Raw genomic sequence first — 14,874 nt, 5'->3', positions numbered from 1 at the left:
ACAAATTTGCAATTTATCACCACCAGTTTCGTAAGAAAACAGAATGGAAATAATTCTTAACTCACAGAAGGTACTGTAAGGTGTAAATTAAGTTTTGCAGAGATATAAGGCCGTATGGGTCCAATTTTCAGAGGTAGCGAGCAGCTGCTCTTACTGACTTCATCTGTACATGATGCCGACTACCCCATGACTCTAGCCTGAAAAAAAAAAAAAATCTGGCCCAAACTATACAGCGAATTCATGTCAAATCTGCAAATAGTTTTGGCTGATCCAAAACTGCATTTTTCAACAAATAAACTGTAAAAAATTTCACACAGCTCTATTTAGGAGATTAACTGTAATGGGCATCCAGGTTTAAAAAAATATCTTGGCCCTATTTACTACTGATGCCATTTTCTTACATTTCACTTGGTTTGAATAGTAAAACTAGTCCATTCATTTATGGTTAGTTTCACTTCATGTTCTCAAGCAGTAGAGCAGAGGTGGGCAAACTACGGCCCGCGGGCCACATCCAGGACCGTCCTGCCCGGCCCTTGAGCTCCCGGCCAGGGAGGCTAGCCCCCGACTCCTCCCAAGCTGTCCCCCGTCCCCCGCAGCCTCAGCTCGCCGTGCTGCCAGTGCTCTGGGCAGTGGGGCTTCGAGCTCCTACCGGGTAGTGCAGCTGACTCCAGCTGGGCGGCGCAGCCACCAGTCCTGCTGCTCTGAGCGGTATGGTGAAGGGGCAGGGAGCGGCCGGGGAGGGTAGCAGGGGGGAGAAAGGCACAGCCTTCCCTACCCGACCCTCCATACAGTTTCGGAACTCCGATGTGGCCCTCAGGCCAAAAAGTTTGCCCACCCCTGCAGTAGTGCAAAGACAAAGTGTTAGGTCCACAAGCAGTGGTGGGCAACATCTAAAGGTTTTGTAAATTTTGTTTTAAATACACAGAAACCCAAGAATTTTAATCTGAAGTGTTTTTTCTTCTTCATCACCTCTCCACACACCACAACACACACACACCCACACAGAGCTGGGATACAGAGAGACCTGTGCTCCAAGAGAGCCTCTCCTCCTTGGAGAAGTCAGGGGAAGCTGAGTTCGGGAAGGTCCTGAGAAGATTTCTTCTCATTTTACAAGTAATATGCAACAAGCTACCCAAGCATTCCTTAATGCCCCACAAGTCTATTGTGTCTTCAGTCTTGCTGGCTTGCATCACACTGCATTCAGGAGAGAATAGGAAATAAGTGCATTTACAGTAGAACCTCAGAGTTACAGACACCTCGGGAAAGGAGATTGTTCATAACTCTGAAATGTTCGTAACTCTGAACAAAACATTATGGTTGATCTTTCTAAAGTTTACAACTGAACACTGACTTAACAAGCTTTGAAATTTTACTATGCAGAAGAAAAATGCTGCTTTTAGCCACCTTAATTTAAATGAAACAAGCACAGAAACACTTTCCAAACCTTGTCATGTTTTTTTTTTTTTTTAAACTTTCATTTTTTGGGTTTTTTTAGTAGTTTATATTTAACAGTACTCTGGTTGGTTGGGTGGGTATTTTTGGGTCTCTGCTGCTGCCTGATTGAATACTTCCAGTTCCAAACGAGGTGTGTGGTTGACCAGTCAGTTCGTAATTCTGGTGTTCGTAACTCTGAGGTTCTACTGTAGGTTTTCCTGCAGCTATAAAGAGTTCAATTTGCCCTGACAGGAGAGAGGTTGTGGCCTTTTTTGCTTTTTTATAATGTAGAAAAAAAGATTTTCCCTACCCCAAAAAAAACACTAAGCATGTGCACAGTGAATGAGTTTTTACTCATAGGTACCATGAGAGAAGTGTGAGCAGTGGCTACTTATCCAGAAACAACAGTGCATCTGGTCACCTTTGGAATATTTTATTCATGATCTTTAGGGCTAGAAACTTGTTTTTCAATGAAGGCTTACATTGATGGCTTTTTCTCAAATTTTCCCACACCATCATTGGTGTGCAGACTTGTTTCAAGACCTGCCAAATCATTTAGAAGACAAAACTAAAACATTTTATGGACCCTATGCCATGGTTCCACATTTAAGGCGGCAACTGGGATGTTATGAGTCCTACCCCTCCGCTGCATACACACAAACACAAGGTCCATTGTCATCAGTAGGACTTTGATTTTATCAGGTAAAATCTCTAAAGATATTCTTGCCAAGTATCTCAAGCTTCTCTTAGCTCCTAACACTGAGCAGACTGTGCATGCACCATCCCTACACAGTAACGAACTAAGTCGTCTCCAGCCCAGGGCTAATGCTGGACTTTTCTTGACCAGGATAGAGATGGACAGTGGAACTGATCTCAGTTCCTTACCCCTTTCCCCCCAAACCTCCCACCCGCAGAGTCCAGACAGCATAGAAGAAGCAAATCACAGAGTTTAATACAGAATACATAAAAGTCAGATAGCGAGAAGGCGATAGCAGATTGAGAAAAGAAGTCTCTTGAGGCTTCGGGGGTGGGGAGAGAAACAGGGACTAGCCGGGCAAGGACACTGGAAAGGAGAAGGCAATAAGGGGTAGGAAGGGAAACCAAGAAGAGGCTGGGACTAAGAGCTTTGAGGGGAATCGGGGTGGACGGAACACAGAGTAGGAACCAGAGACGGAGAGGCATTTGGACTAGGAACCAGCATAGGGGAACAGGGGTGGGGGAATCTTTAATTACCTGATCACATACTCACTGCCCCCCACGGGACCCCTATCTCATTCAGTGCACAGGATGGACCTTCTCTGAGGATAAATCAGTCTCCTTCACTACACCCTGATCTCTAGGCCCTCAGTCTCATATATTGCACAAGCTGGAAGGTGTGTGCTATTTGTTCCACTGGAGCAGGTGGGTCTAGGCCCAACCATAAGTAAAGGCCTGCCCCCTCAATTAAGAGGGAGGAACCACTGTGCCCAAGCCACGATTCATTTCTTGGGACAACAAGAGAAAAAACAGGATCAGGACTGAAAGTCATACAGTAAAAATCAGGGATCCAGGGGGGGACACCAAGCAGAGAAGCCCAGACAGCGCCCACTGCCCCCAAAGGCATTCAAGGAGTCAGTGGACACTGCCCGGACAAACTCTGCTTGGAGACGTGAGCAGAAACAGGCTCTGGAGTCACGGTTTCCTCCGCCTGGAGTGCTGGATGACCATCTTGGTTAGTGCCCGGAGAAGCCTGACGAGGAGTTCCCACAATTTTGTGGGGCCACAACTAGGGTGCGAATATGAGCTGTTGGAAGGTTTGCAGTGAATGAGGCAGGAGATTGCAGGAGCAGAAAGGACAGTCTCATAGGTAAGCCAATTGAATAATGCACTGGAGAACTAGAGTCTATCCCTTTCTGTGACAGAGTTCCTATGTGATGATGGGCAAGTTTCTCAAACCAAACTTTTCACAGGTAGTCACTAACTGTGTAGCTCATTTTCTAGATGCCTAACATGAGACACTAGCGTCTGATTTGCAGAAGTGCTGAGCACTCACAGAAGCAACTGAAGTTAATTAGTGGTGTGCTTTGAACATTAAATGCTATATAATGCTCAGTGTTAGGAAAAAGTCAAGTCCTGGGTATCTCAAATCCGGTACTCAAAAGGAGTGGAAACTTTTCACCTTAATCTCTGTGCCTCAGCTCCCCACCTATAAAACAGGGATAATACTACCCCATCCTCACAGAGGAGTTGTGACGATGAGTTCATTAATGTTTGTGAATCACTCAGATACTACAGTGACAAACACCACAGAAAAGCCGACAAGGAAATTAATTGCGTCTTCAGAGCAGGATTTGGATGAAGCATAGTGAATAAGGCTTCAGGCCACACACTGAACAGTGAAGTTAAAACAAAATATTCAGTTGCTGCTCACTGAATAAGGACCTTCCATCCTGTGCACTGTATAAGGGAGGGGTCCTGTGGAAAAAATAGTATGTGATCATGTACTTAAAACTGTATCGTAATACATTATGCACAAGGGGGGCTGAATTAAAGTTGCACATTAATACTGGCATTTCCTAACTTCTGAGTGATTGACTTTGCAACCTTAACAACATTTTCAACAGTTTTTGTGTGTTTAACAGAAGTAGCTGTTTTAAATGCCTTATTTGTTTTGGGACCAGATCAGCACTCCTCACACACAAAAACCCAGTCAGTGGAGATTTCACAAGTGAGCAGAACTAAATGAATAACTGTCATAGTATTCAAGAAATTTTTCTCTTCCGTGTTGGTATGTGTAAGGCAACACAAACGTGGGAAACTGTAACTCATCTCTATATATACTGTAAATCACAATCAGTGCTTTTAATTCATTTGGAAGAACAGACGTTATAAAAAAAGATTGTAAACCTAAAACTTCAATTTATTCCTATAAACTACAGTCAGAAATAAGAATATTAAAACGAAAGGGTTTTTGTTTTTTTAATTTCATAAATATAGACTGTATCGCCATTTAATGTCAAGCTCTCTCCTTCAACATTCCTTCACTTGGTGTCTCTGTAGGTTGCAGCCTTCCTAAAGAGAATGTGCCTAAAGGAAAATATGTCTGCAGATAAGAGGATTAAGTAGACAGTAATTATAAATTAATAGATGAAAACTAAGAGGATAAAAAGAATCAAGTACAAGGGGAAATCTGGATGATAGGACATATGACTAAAATACTAAGGAAACAAATAAACTCAGCAATTAGACACCTACCTGGAAATACACTCTCTGATGCTAAAGTTTGTCTGCTTATCACAGACAAACTGCTTACTGCTGTACAAAACACAGAAGTACCAGCCCCTTATTCTACTAAATTTACAAAAACCGCAAAAACTCAACCTACCACAGAGATTTAGCATGAAGTCCAAAAAGTTTTAAGAGTTTATTATAAAAACCCAGGCTGCGTAAAAACTGACGACAAAACCGGCAGTGAATACACAGTAAGACTGTCTAGATCAAGCCTCCCGCCACGGAGCCCAACTCCAGAGGGCTGTTTCCCCAGGGCAACAACACCCGCGAGTCACTCGGGCGCACGCCAAGAGCATGACAGGCGCGCGGCCGAACAAAGCCTGCAGCGGAGGCCAGCCGGGCGCGGGGAGACGAGCACCCGGGGGGCCGGGCGCGGGGGGTCTCCCGCTAGGTGTGTCAGCGTCCGCGGCGCAGCGGGACCCGGGGCGGGGCAGACGTGCCAGACCACGCAGCAGCGGGACCCCGCGAAGCGGCGCCGGTCCGGGAGCAGGGGCAGCGAGGAACGCCCCGCAGCACCGGCCCCAATTCCGGGCGGGGCGCTCCCTTACCTGCGCCGCGGCAGCGGGAGGAGGCCGCAGCCCCCGGGGCTCCCCGCCCCCTTCACACCCTCGCAGCCGGAGGCTCAACCCCTCATGGAGCCGGGGGCCTGGTGACAGCGGCCGGGCCGCCGCGGTGCGGGGGAGACATGCCAGGCCGCCGCCATCTTCCCCGAGATCACCCCTGACCTCCGACCTCTTCCCAAAGGTCACTTCCGGGTCACTTGTGCCAGACGTGGTCTCCCACTTTCCCTGCTTAAAGGGACAGCGCCCCGCTCGCGGGCCAGGCGGCCACCCGCCGCGTGTTGCTAACACCCAAGTGCTGACACGTGCCGAGCCTGGCCCTCCCCGCCCGGGCCCCGCAACAGACCTGAGCCTGGCTTAAAAGCGATCAAGAGACTTGTCAGAAACAACACTCCGGGGGCTGTTTATATTTGCCTTTGGGGGCCTTGGGCGGGGGGTCACCGTTTCCCGCTTTTCTCCACAGCCATCACGGGCTCCACCCGTATTTATTTTACATGCAAGCTACGAGTCTCACGTCATCCCCTGACTCCAGACGGTGGGGCTTTAGGAAAATCACCCAACGCCGCAAGACTCCCCCTCAAATCACAAGAGTTGGCAGTGCAGCCTCAATATAAAAAACGGAGACACTGGTACTGCCAGGGGATAGATTTCTATGGGCACGGGGAGGAGGGGAGAGAAAAGTGTTGCCTTTCTTTCCACTCAGCAAAATGGCACATTCAGACCCAAACTTCCCTGCCATGCTGTGGATTTGACGGTCCAAACAAGCCCAGGTTTATGGATTTGGATGGCAGGGCCCAGATGCTCAGAGGCTTTTAGATTCATAGATGCCAACCGGGCAGCCCTGCGGATCAACTCATCCCCCTCCACTCCCAGCCCTACCGCCCACCAGTGGGCCCCACTAATCTGCAGCTCCTCCCAACACCTCCTGCCCCCCACGATCAGCTGATCAGCAGAGGGGAAGAGGTGCTGGAGAGAGGGGGAGGAGCAGAGACAGGAAGAGGCAGGGGAGGGAACAAGAAGGGGCAGGGATAGAGCTTGGGGGAAGAGGTGGAGTGGGGCAGGGTGGGGATCAAGCAGCCCTGGGGGAACTGGGGAACTCGGCGCCTCTGTTTAGGTTCCTAACTTCCACTGAAATAAATTGAAATAAATGGAAGTTAGGAGCCTAAATATCTTTGAGGATCTGGGCCTATGAGACTTCTGTGAGGATATTAGGATGGCAACCCCAAGACACCAAGGGAGTGATTGCCCTTGAAATGTATATGCATTCTGAATGTTACGTATATAGAGGGGAGGTAAGTCAATTTACTCACCAATTCTATGCTACAGAATTCCTCTGTCTGACAAAGTAATTGCACAGACCATGAATTCCTATCTGTGCAAGAGGCCGCAGATGGATTTTCTATAGGGATCACATACTAAAAGTAGATATTATAACAGGAGAATTCACTTTCTTTTTTTTCTTAGGAATCCAATACCAGTCTTTACCGTAAGATTATTACAAACGCATGCGCGCACACACAGTGATTTCAAATTCCTTTTTATGAACAATACTACAAAAGATAACCTATTACAGCACAGCCATTACAATACACCCTAACTAGACTAACATCACTAACTAAAGATTTGTTATTTTCCTTTAAAATGAAGACCGTAACACAGTGCCTAAACCTCAAAATATATACAACACCTTACAAAATAAATATATGGAGATTGGGACTTCTGACAATCGGAGATCTTCTGCTTTCACATAGGGTCGCCTTGGATATTGTATTGACAATTAAATAAAACATTTAGTTGTATTACATAGCCAGTGGTTTCAGCATCCTTACTACTGAGCACAGACACAACTTCAAATAAGAAAGAAAAGAAAACTTGACAACTAGTGTAGCCGTTAGGCTCACACACATCTTTGGCGCAATGATGCAGTGCACCTCCTGAAAATATTTGGCCTTCGGTCTGTGGTTCCTCCTTTATGGTGTGTGTGTATGTCGTCCCCTCCCCCGCCAGTCTCAATCTTACTGACTTCTGTAAAATTATAGCAAATCTTACTGAGATCCAACCCACAGATTCAGCCTGGGTTACCCCCGGAAGCATTAGGGCAGCTAAGCCTCCCCAAATGGGGCAAGAAATGTCAGATGCAGCACACCTCCCTTTGGAAGTATGCTGGACCACCACCTTTGGAGCGCTGCTGACGGAAGCTCCCAAGAAGGTGGGAAGCCACCGGCACCCAGAGCATGGCCCTGCCTGTGCTCCATCCCGAGGCCCAGCTTCCGCTCTGCCTTTTCCCCTGAGACCCGAGCTGAAGGGGAACCTGATAATAGTATTCAGTTATGTTAAGGGCTGTTATAAAGAGGATGGTGATCACTTGTTCTCCGTGTCCTCTCAAGATATGACAAGAATTAATAGGCTTAATCTGCAGCAAGGGAAATTTAGGTTAGATATTAAAAGCTTTCTAACTATATGGATAGTTAAGTCCCAAATAGGCTTCTAAGGGAGGTTGTGGAATCTCCATTATTGGAGGCTTTTAAGAACAGGTTGGACAAACACCTTTCAGGGATGTTCTAGGTTTACTTGGTCCTGCCTTAGCACAGAGGGCTGGACTTGATGACTTCTCAGGGTCCCTTCCCGCCCTACATTTCTATGATTCTATGGTTCAATGGTCCTGAGGCAGGATTTGGGCCAACATGTGGAGCCCACCCTGCAGGTACAACCTTCCAACAACAAATTAGCATGTGGATAGGAGCCATACTGCTAGGAAGCAGGGACATACCCATTGAAAGCCCAGAACATACACTGAGCTTCATCTCTGTAAATAGGACTCCGTACCCCTAACAGACTTGTGAAAATCTCAGGGGATCCATAAAATTGGTAGGCTAAATATTACCTTTTCTTTCTTTTTTTACCACCCTTCTTTCCCCACCAGAAGCATTTAGAGGAAATTCTGCAAACGGAATTTTGCAGAGTTTCCTGGTTCCCATGCAGGCCAATGTGGTTATGGGAGTGATGATGATGATGATGCAGGTATTTCCGTGGTGGGGTATGATCTAGATCTCCATTAGGAACTACAGTTCAGATTTATGCTTCAGTGGTGATTCTATAAACAGTGAGAAAATGGTGTCAAAAAGCCTTACTAAAACCAAGATATTAGGAACAGGCTTCCAAGGGAAGTTGTGGAATCCCCATCATTGTCCAACCTTTTCTTAAAAAGCCTCCAAACACCTGTCAGGGATGGTCTAGGTTTACTTGGTGCAGGGGGCTGGACTTGACCTTTCCAGGTCTCTTCCAGCCCTACATTTCTGTTATTCTATATATCACGTCTACTCCTCCCTCCCTCACCCCACCCCAGCCCATCCCACCCATCCACCAGGCCAGTAGCTCTATCAAAGAAGAAAATTAGGTTGGCTTGGCATGATTTGTTCAACAGCTCCATTCCAGCTATTCCTTATAACCCTATTATCCTCTAAGTGCTTACAAATAGATTGTTTTATAATTTGTACCAGAATCTTTCCAGGTATCAAAGTTAGGATGACGGGTCTAGAATACTCCAGGTCCTCTTTGTTCCCCTTTTTAAAGATAGGTACTGTTTGCCCTTCTCCAGTCCTCTGGGACCTCACCCAATCTCCATGAGTTCTTGAAGACAGTTGCTAATAGTTCTGAGATTGCTTCAGCTAGTTTCTGAGGTACCCTAGGATGCATTTAAATCAGCCCCTGCCGACTTGAGTACATCTATCTTATCTAAATATTCTTTAATTTGTTCTTTTCCTATTTGGCAAAATATGAGGAGATGAATCACCTAGGTACTCAGATGTCCTTGAAAAGTGAGTATGTCCCTTTTTTAAAGCCTGTCTCACAGTTCCCATCTCTACCTCCCCACCACCACCACCATCACTCCCTCCCTCCCAAATAAGCTACATTCCATATTTTCCACCTCATCTGGAAACAGTTTTCTTCACTAAGGGAATCACCTGATTTTTATTATCATCCCATTAAAAACAAGTACGTTTCTATAGTTTTTCACTGGGATCCTCAAACTTTATGGGCTTTGGTTTAAGGCTGAAAAGAAAATGGAACCAGTCTGGTTTCCATAAGCCTGCCAATGTAAGAAAAAGTTTTGGGAATTAATAACCCTCCCTCCTCCTCATACTTTCTTTAAATTAGTTTTCAGCTAAAACGGATGGGGACCATGATTAATCAATCCCCATAGTGCTGTATTGCGGGGGTGGGGAAAGCCTGCTACTATTAGGCATGGATTCTTCCATAAAATAGTCTGTCAAGTATAAAAGAAATATAAAAATCATCATATAATGATTTCAACTGCCATTAGTATTTTAAAACAAAGTACTGGAGATGGTTATTCTTAACTTTCCCTGAAACTGCCAATACTTTCAGATTTTAATGTACTGACCTTTAGTGCCTTTCTTTGTCCTGTGACTTAATTAACCTTCATTTATTCCTTCCATCCATACATATTTATGTTACAAAATTAATAAATCTAGTAAAATCCAAGCAACTTGATCTAGGTTGCTAAGAGAGTGTGGGTAAGTTACGTCACTTCTTTGGGCTCCAGCTTCCTCATCTGTAAAACTGGGATATTGCCACACCCCTTCCTTTGTAAAGCATTCTGAGATCTACAGATGACAATGCGGAAGTTCATATTAGTTTTGTTTACTAGTAACTGGACATTCTAGGAATTTCAGCCAAAAAAAGGGAATGGTTGGAATTCCATCTCTACTCATTTTGTGTAGGAATGCTGCACTTTTTACTGACAAAATACCCATTTGAAGTCTCGGAATGCTTTCAGAGCTGATAACAAGTCCTCCCCTACACAACCACAACTCTTCCTTCCCCTGCCTGTCTTCTCCTCTCTGTACGTTCGCTCCTCCACTCTGGCAACAATGCCTGCCTCTTCAGCTTCTCACACAACCTTTCTAAATTGTAATGCCACTACCCTCCTCTTCAGGACCTCTCTGCCAAGCAACAGTGTTTGGTTGCGTGTCAGTCAAGGCTGGTTTACTAGATCAGCAGCATCTGGCGGAGCACGTGGGGACCTCTTAGCAGTTTTGAAAATTCTGATTGAGTGGCCTGCCACTTAACCATGCTCCAGACCTGCCTTCTGGCAGCACTTAGTCCTCACATTTCTCAAGAGACTGGGGCATGACTAACAAGCTGTTCTGAAAATCCTAAGTGCCTAACCATGAGCTGAGCCTCAGTTGGAGCACTCAGGAGGCCACTTATGCACACACAAACTTCTGAAAATTCCCACATAAGTGACTGTTCCTAAGATACACAGGGCCTGATTTTGCAAGGCACTGGGTGCCCTCACCTCCCTCTCAAATCACAGGGAGTTGTGGATGCTCAGCATCAATCAAGAGATGCTCGGTGCCTCACTGCTCAGAATCAGAGTCAGGATAGTGGCAGAGGTGGGAATGCCACCCAAGAGCCTGGACACCATTAGATCTTATTGTCCCTTCAGTGTCTGTTTATTGCCTAGTTAAATGCAATGTCTATTTATTGTGTAAATAAGAGCGAGAGGATGACAAACTGCAGTATTAGAAGTGGTAGAGAGAAATAGCTAGGGAAAGAAGTGGTATATACAGAATGACTTCAAAGGCACATACACTTTGGATTAAAATGCAAGAGTCAACCATTGATTACACAGGTGACTAATTATAGGCCTCCTGGGCAGGTTCAAATGTGCACCTATGGCAGACAAAGTCTGCCTATAAAAAGACAGGAACATTAAACAGTGTGAGAAATTCATTATCTAGAAATTATATTCACTTTGCATGTAAGGGAGGGAGGAGTGGGGACATTTATAATCCATATCTAAGTATTATTTTTGGTGTTTGTTAGGCAGGGAAGGTCACAGATCATCATGGGCCTGATTTGGAGTGACACTGGGTGAAAGTGCTTAGCCTCTCTCAGGATCAAGCCTGTAGGACAAAACAGATCCCTGCTCCCATGGGTTAATAAATCTCTCAGAAATTGATTACCAAGTTACTTTGTTGCTTTATGATCATGACTGTAACATCTTAACAATTGTGGCCTCTGAACACAAGGCTGGGAGCCAAGATTTCTCATGTGCTATCCCATGCTCTGCCACTTACCCATTGCATATCCTTGGCCAAATAACTGCATGATTGTGCGTCTCCATTTTCTAATCTGTGAAATAGAAACACAACCATCTAGGTACCTGATAGGAGTGGTGTCAGGATTAGTTGATGTTCATAATGTAGCTGGAAAATGTAAGGTATTATAAATGTCTTCTTATTAGGGGGCCAAATCCAAAGGTCCTGACTTGGCTAACTCCTACTGAAATCAGGATTTTGTCCATAATTGAAAGGAAAACAATTTGTCCAGGAAGATTTAAAATAACTTCTTGCTCTGTCTATCATCCTTATGGATCCCAAAGAAATGTCATACAGTTTGTATAGGTATTGCTTTATCCACCACATTGAAATGCCACCTCTGAGGTAGAACATGGCAGATTTTTAATAATTTACAGTAGCACTTTGTTACAGAAAATGTAGTAGAATGTCATATCCAATTGAAAAAGCAGGGCATGTAGGTAAGCACCTAGATGACTTGTAAATGTGCGGTGCTAATTCTAAATAATTTAAAAACTATTAGCTTCCAATAATATGAATTAGTGCAGCTGTTGCGTTAGAAACCAAAATATCTACTCAGAAATTATATATGCATTTGTAATGCCCCTATGGTTTCTGTGAAAATGGAAAGTACAATTTCTACAGCCAAAGACAACAGTGAGGACAAGAAAAGAATTTTCGGTATTCAGCAAAAAGGAAGGATCCAACTGACTGGAAATGCATGCATAATTCAAATCGCTTTGTTACAATAATATTAAGGTACTGGCTTCACCCCACAAATGGAAAGCTGTTTGGAGCTGAAGGGAAGCTTTAGACCTGTTCAAAGGTTAACAAATTAATGGCCTGAATCTAGGTTTAATTTTTAATAAATACATAAATAGAGCATGGTGGGGAGGGCATGTTTACTGTACATTGAAAAAAAATATTCCATGAAAACTTGTTTGGGAGGGATTTAAAAATTATCCTGAATTGCAAATTGGGCTAGCCCATGATAAATCATAAGTGAAATGGGCCACAAATAAAAAATGAAATTGACTTCTGTAGCTTCACCATCCACACATGAAAAAAACCTAACAAATAGCATGGAAAGTATATTAGAATGATGCCCTTAGTAGCACAGGGAAGGAGAGTTTTTACACTAGAACTATTGTGTGTTTAGGTGGCACGGCGTTACAGCTTATCAAAGGGGTGAATGGGGCAGCTAGTTTGTATAATTTTTGGTGGTGCCCAGAACAGGTCCAAGTCCCGCCCCCACACACCTGCCTTGTAAGCCAATATATATATTTTAAAATAATGTAAAAATGTGAGGGCTCTGGGGTGGGGCTGGTGATGAGGGGTTTGGGATGTGGGATGGGCTCAGGCAGAGGGTTGGGGTGCACGGGTGAGGGCTGTGGGGTGGGGCTGGGGATCAGGGGTTCACGATGCAGGAGGGGGCTCAGGGCTGGGGCAGAGAGTTAGGGTGCGGGGGGGGGGGGATGATGGCTCTGGTTGGGGCTGGGGATGAGGGGTTTGGGGTGTGGGAGGGGCTCAGGACTAGGGCAGAGGGTTGAGGTCCGGGGGGTGAGGGCTCTGGCTGGGAGTGCGGGCTCTGGGGTGGGGCGGGACTGGGGATGAGGCGTTTGGAGTGAGACAGGCTGCCCCAGGGCTGGGGCCAGAGAGGAGGACTCCCCCCAGCCCTCTCCCCACCAGCAGCAGTGAGCTCTGAGGGAGGGGACCCCCTGTACCGCCCTGGCAGCACACTCACCTCGCACCACTGTCACTGCACGTGCTCCTAGGGCCCCTTTCAGGTCCAGGAAGCCCCCTCGCCTCCCCTGTGGTGGGTGCTGGTGGGGGGAGCGGCCATCACATGTGTGCCTCCTCCCCTGCTGCTGCCCCTCACTGTAGCCTCACTGGGGGTGGGGCTGCCCCTTGCCCTTGTGGGGCAGGAGAGGTGACTGCGGGAGGAGGGGGCTGTGCTGGTGGAAGGTCCTGCCGGAAAAGGGAATGGCCTTAGGAGGAAGGGCAGGGGCAGGGTCAGCCTGCCCTGGCACTAGTGGATGGGGGGCAATAGGACCCTGCGGTGGCAGTTGATGCTGGGAGCCAGCAGAGTGGAGGCAGCACGAGCTGCAGGGGAGAGGCAGGGATGCTCTGGGGCCCGGGGGAAGCATGCGGGGGCAGCAAGTGGGGGCCAGGGGACACTCGGGGGAGGTTCGTGGGGCAGCAGGCAGGGCCGGGGGAGAGACCTGGTCCCAAACATTGGTGGAGCCGGGCTCCTGGGCCCTGAATATTGCTGGAGCCTGGGCACCACAGGCCCATATAACTCGCCGCCCCTGGGGTGAAACCTGAGAGCCTCAGATAGAGGACCATTCTAGTTGCAGTGTAAAGTTGGTAGCCAGGGTGAATTAACATGTTGCCCCCTTGCTGAAGGTTTCCACTGCCTCCCCTTTCTCCATTATGTTAAATTAAATCTTGGGAGAAATCGTTGCCCTAATGAAGTAATGGGAGTTTTGCTACTGATTTCTGTGGAACCAGAATTTCATTCCTTCTTTTCACCTTCAAGGACTCACATAATTCTGCCCCTGCACCTTTTCCTCCAAACTAGTCTTTTTTTTTTTTTTTGTCACAACCTGCTATCCCTACCTCTGGCTTTGCCAAAGAAATCAAAGATGTAAAGATGTGCCTGTGACCTGTTTCCCCCAAAGGCATCTCTGTGCCTGTTTTATACTGTCACCTATATGTGAAAAGAAAAGGAGTACTTGTGGCACCTTAGAGACTAACCAATTTATTTGAGCATAAGCTTTCGTGAGCTACAGCTCACTTCCGATGAAGTGAGCTGTAGCTCACGAAAGCTTATGCTCAAATAAATTGGTTAGTCTCTAAGGTGCCACAAGTACTCCTTTTCTTTTTGCGAATACAGACTAACACGGCTGTTACTCTGAAACCTGGCCCTATATGTGAAACACTCTCTGTACTTTGGTCTATGAAGCCACTCTCCTCACCTTTTTAAATAGGTCTTCCTGAAAACCTTCCTGAAAACTCACCTTTTCCATGATGCCCACAATACAAAGCAGTAATATTCTCTACCCTTCTTATGTTATACATTTCAAAACAAAAGTAGTAACTAATCTCCCAGGATGTGCAAACTGAGTTATCAAATTATTGTGTTCTTCCATCCTATCTATAACATAAATAACCAACATTTATTTAACCAGTTTGGAGACATCAGAACTGACTCAAAGACATCAGCACAGCAGTAAGTAAAGAGCCATCATTGATTCAAAACAGGGAAGGCCATGACCATCCTTACTGTGCTGGAAGCCTCCACTAATGTAATCTGGTATAATCTTTCTGGTGCCAATAAGGAAGGTGCATATCTCTGGAGACACTATAAGATTGTTGTTCACTAGACCATGCATAGGAACAAACAATAAAATCCACTGTTTGTTGTACAACAGATCCAGTGACTGAAACAGTGGGATAATGAATACACCAGAGTCTGAGAGCAATATGAGTCTAGTGCTTCT

The 14,874-nt window shown here is 45.9% G+C and overlaps 1 protein-coding gene across 8 annotated transcripts in view; it reads right to left on the bottom strand.

Annotated features, from left to right (window-relative positions):
• The window catches only part of LCLAT1 (lysocardiolipin acyltransferase 1), a 198,826-nt gene extending 193,237 nt beyond the window's left edge, over window positions 1–5,589 (bottom strand). For 5 of the 8 annotated variants that reach the window (XR_005224831.2, XM_043543545.1, XM_037895595.2 and 2 more), the window contains exon 1: window positions 5,253–5,451. The gene's annotated coding sequence lies outside the window, so the exon portion shown is untranslated. Of the gene's footprint in view, window positions 1–5,252 lie in introns of all 8 variants that reach the window. The other 3 variants (XM_007071694.4, XM_037895586.2, XM_043543543.1) reach the window with 3 other exon arrangements.
• Between the last annotated feature and the right edge of the window lie 9,285 nt (window positions 5,590–14,874).

Source organism: Chelonia mydas, chromosome 3 (assembly GCF_015237465.2).
Source record: "Chelonia mydas isolate rCheMyd1 chromosome 3, rCheMyd1.pri.v2, whole genome shotgun sequence".
In the NCBI taxonomy this organism is placed as follows: domain Eukaryota; kingdom Metazoa; phylum Chordata; order Testudines; family Cheloniidae; genus Chelonia; species Chelonia mydas.
The sequence above is the reverse complement of the archived record's forward strand: the minus strand, read 5'-3'. Positions and strand labels throughout refer to the sequence as shown.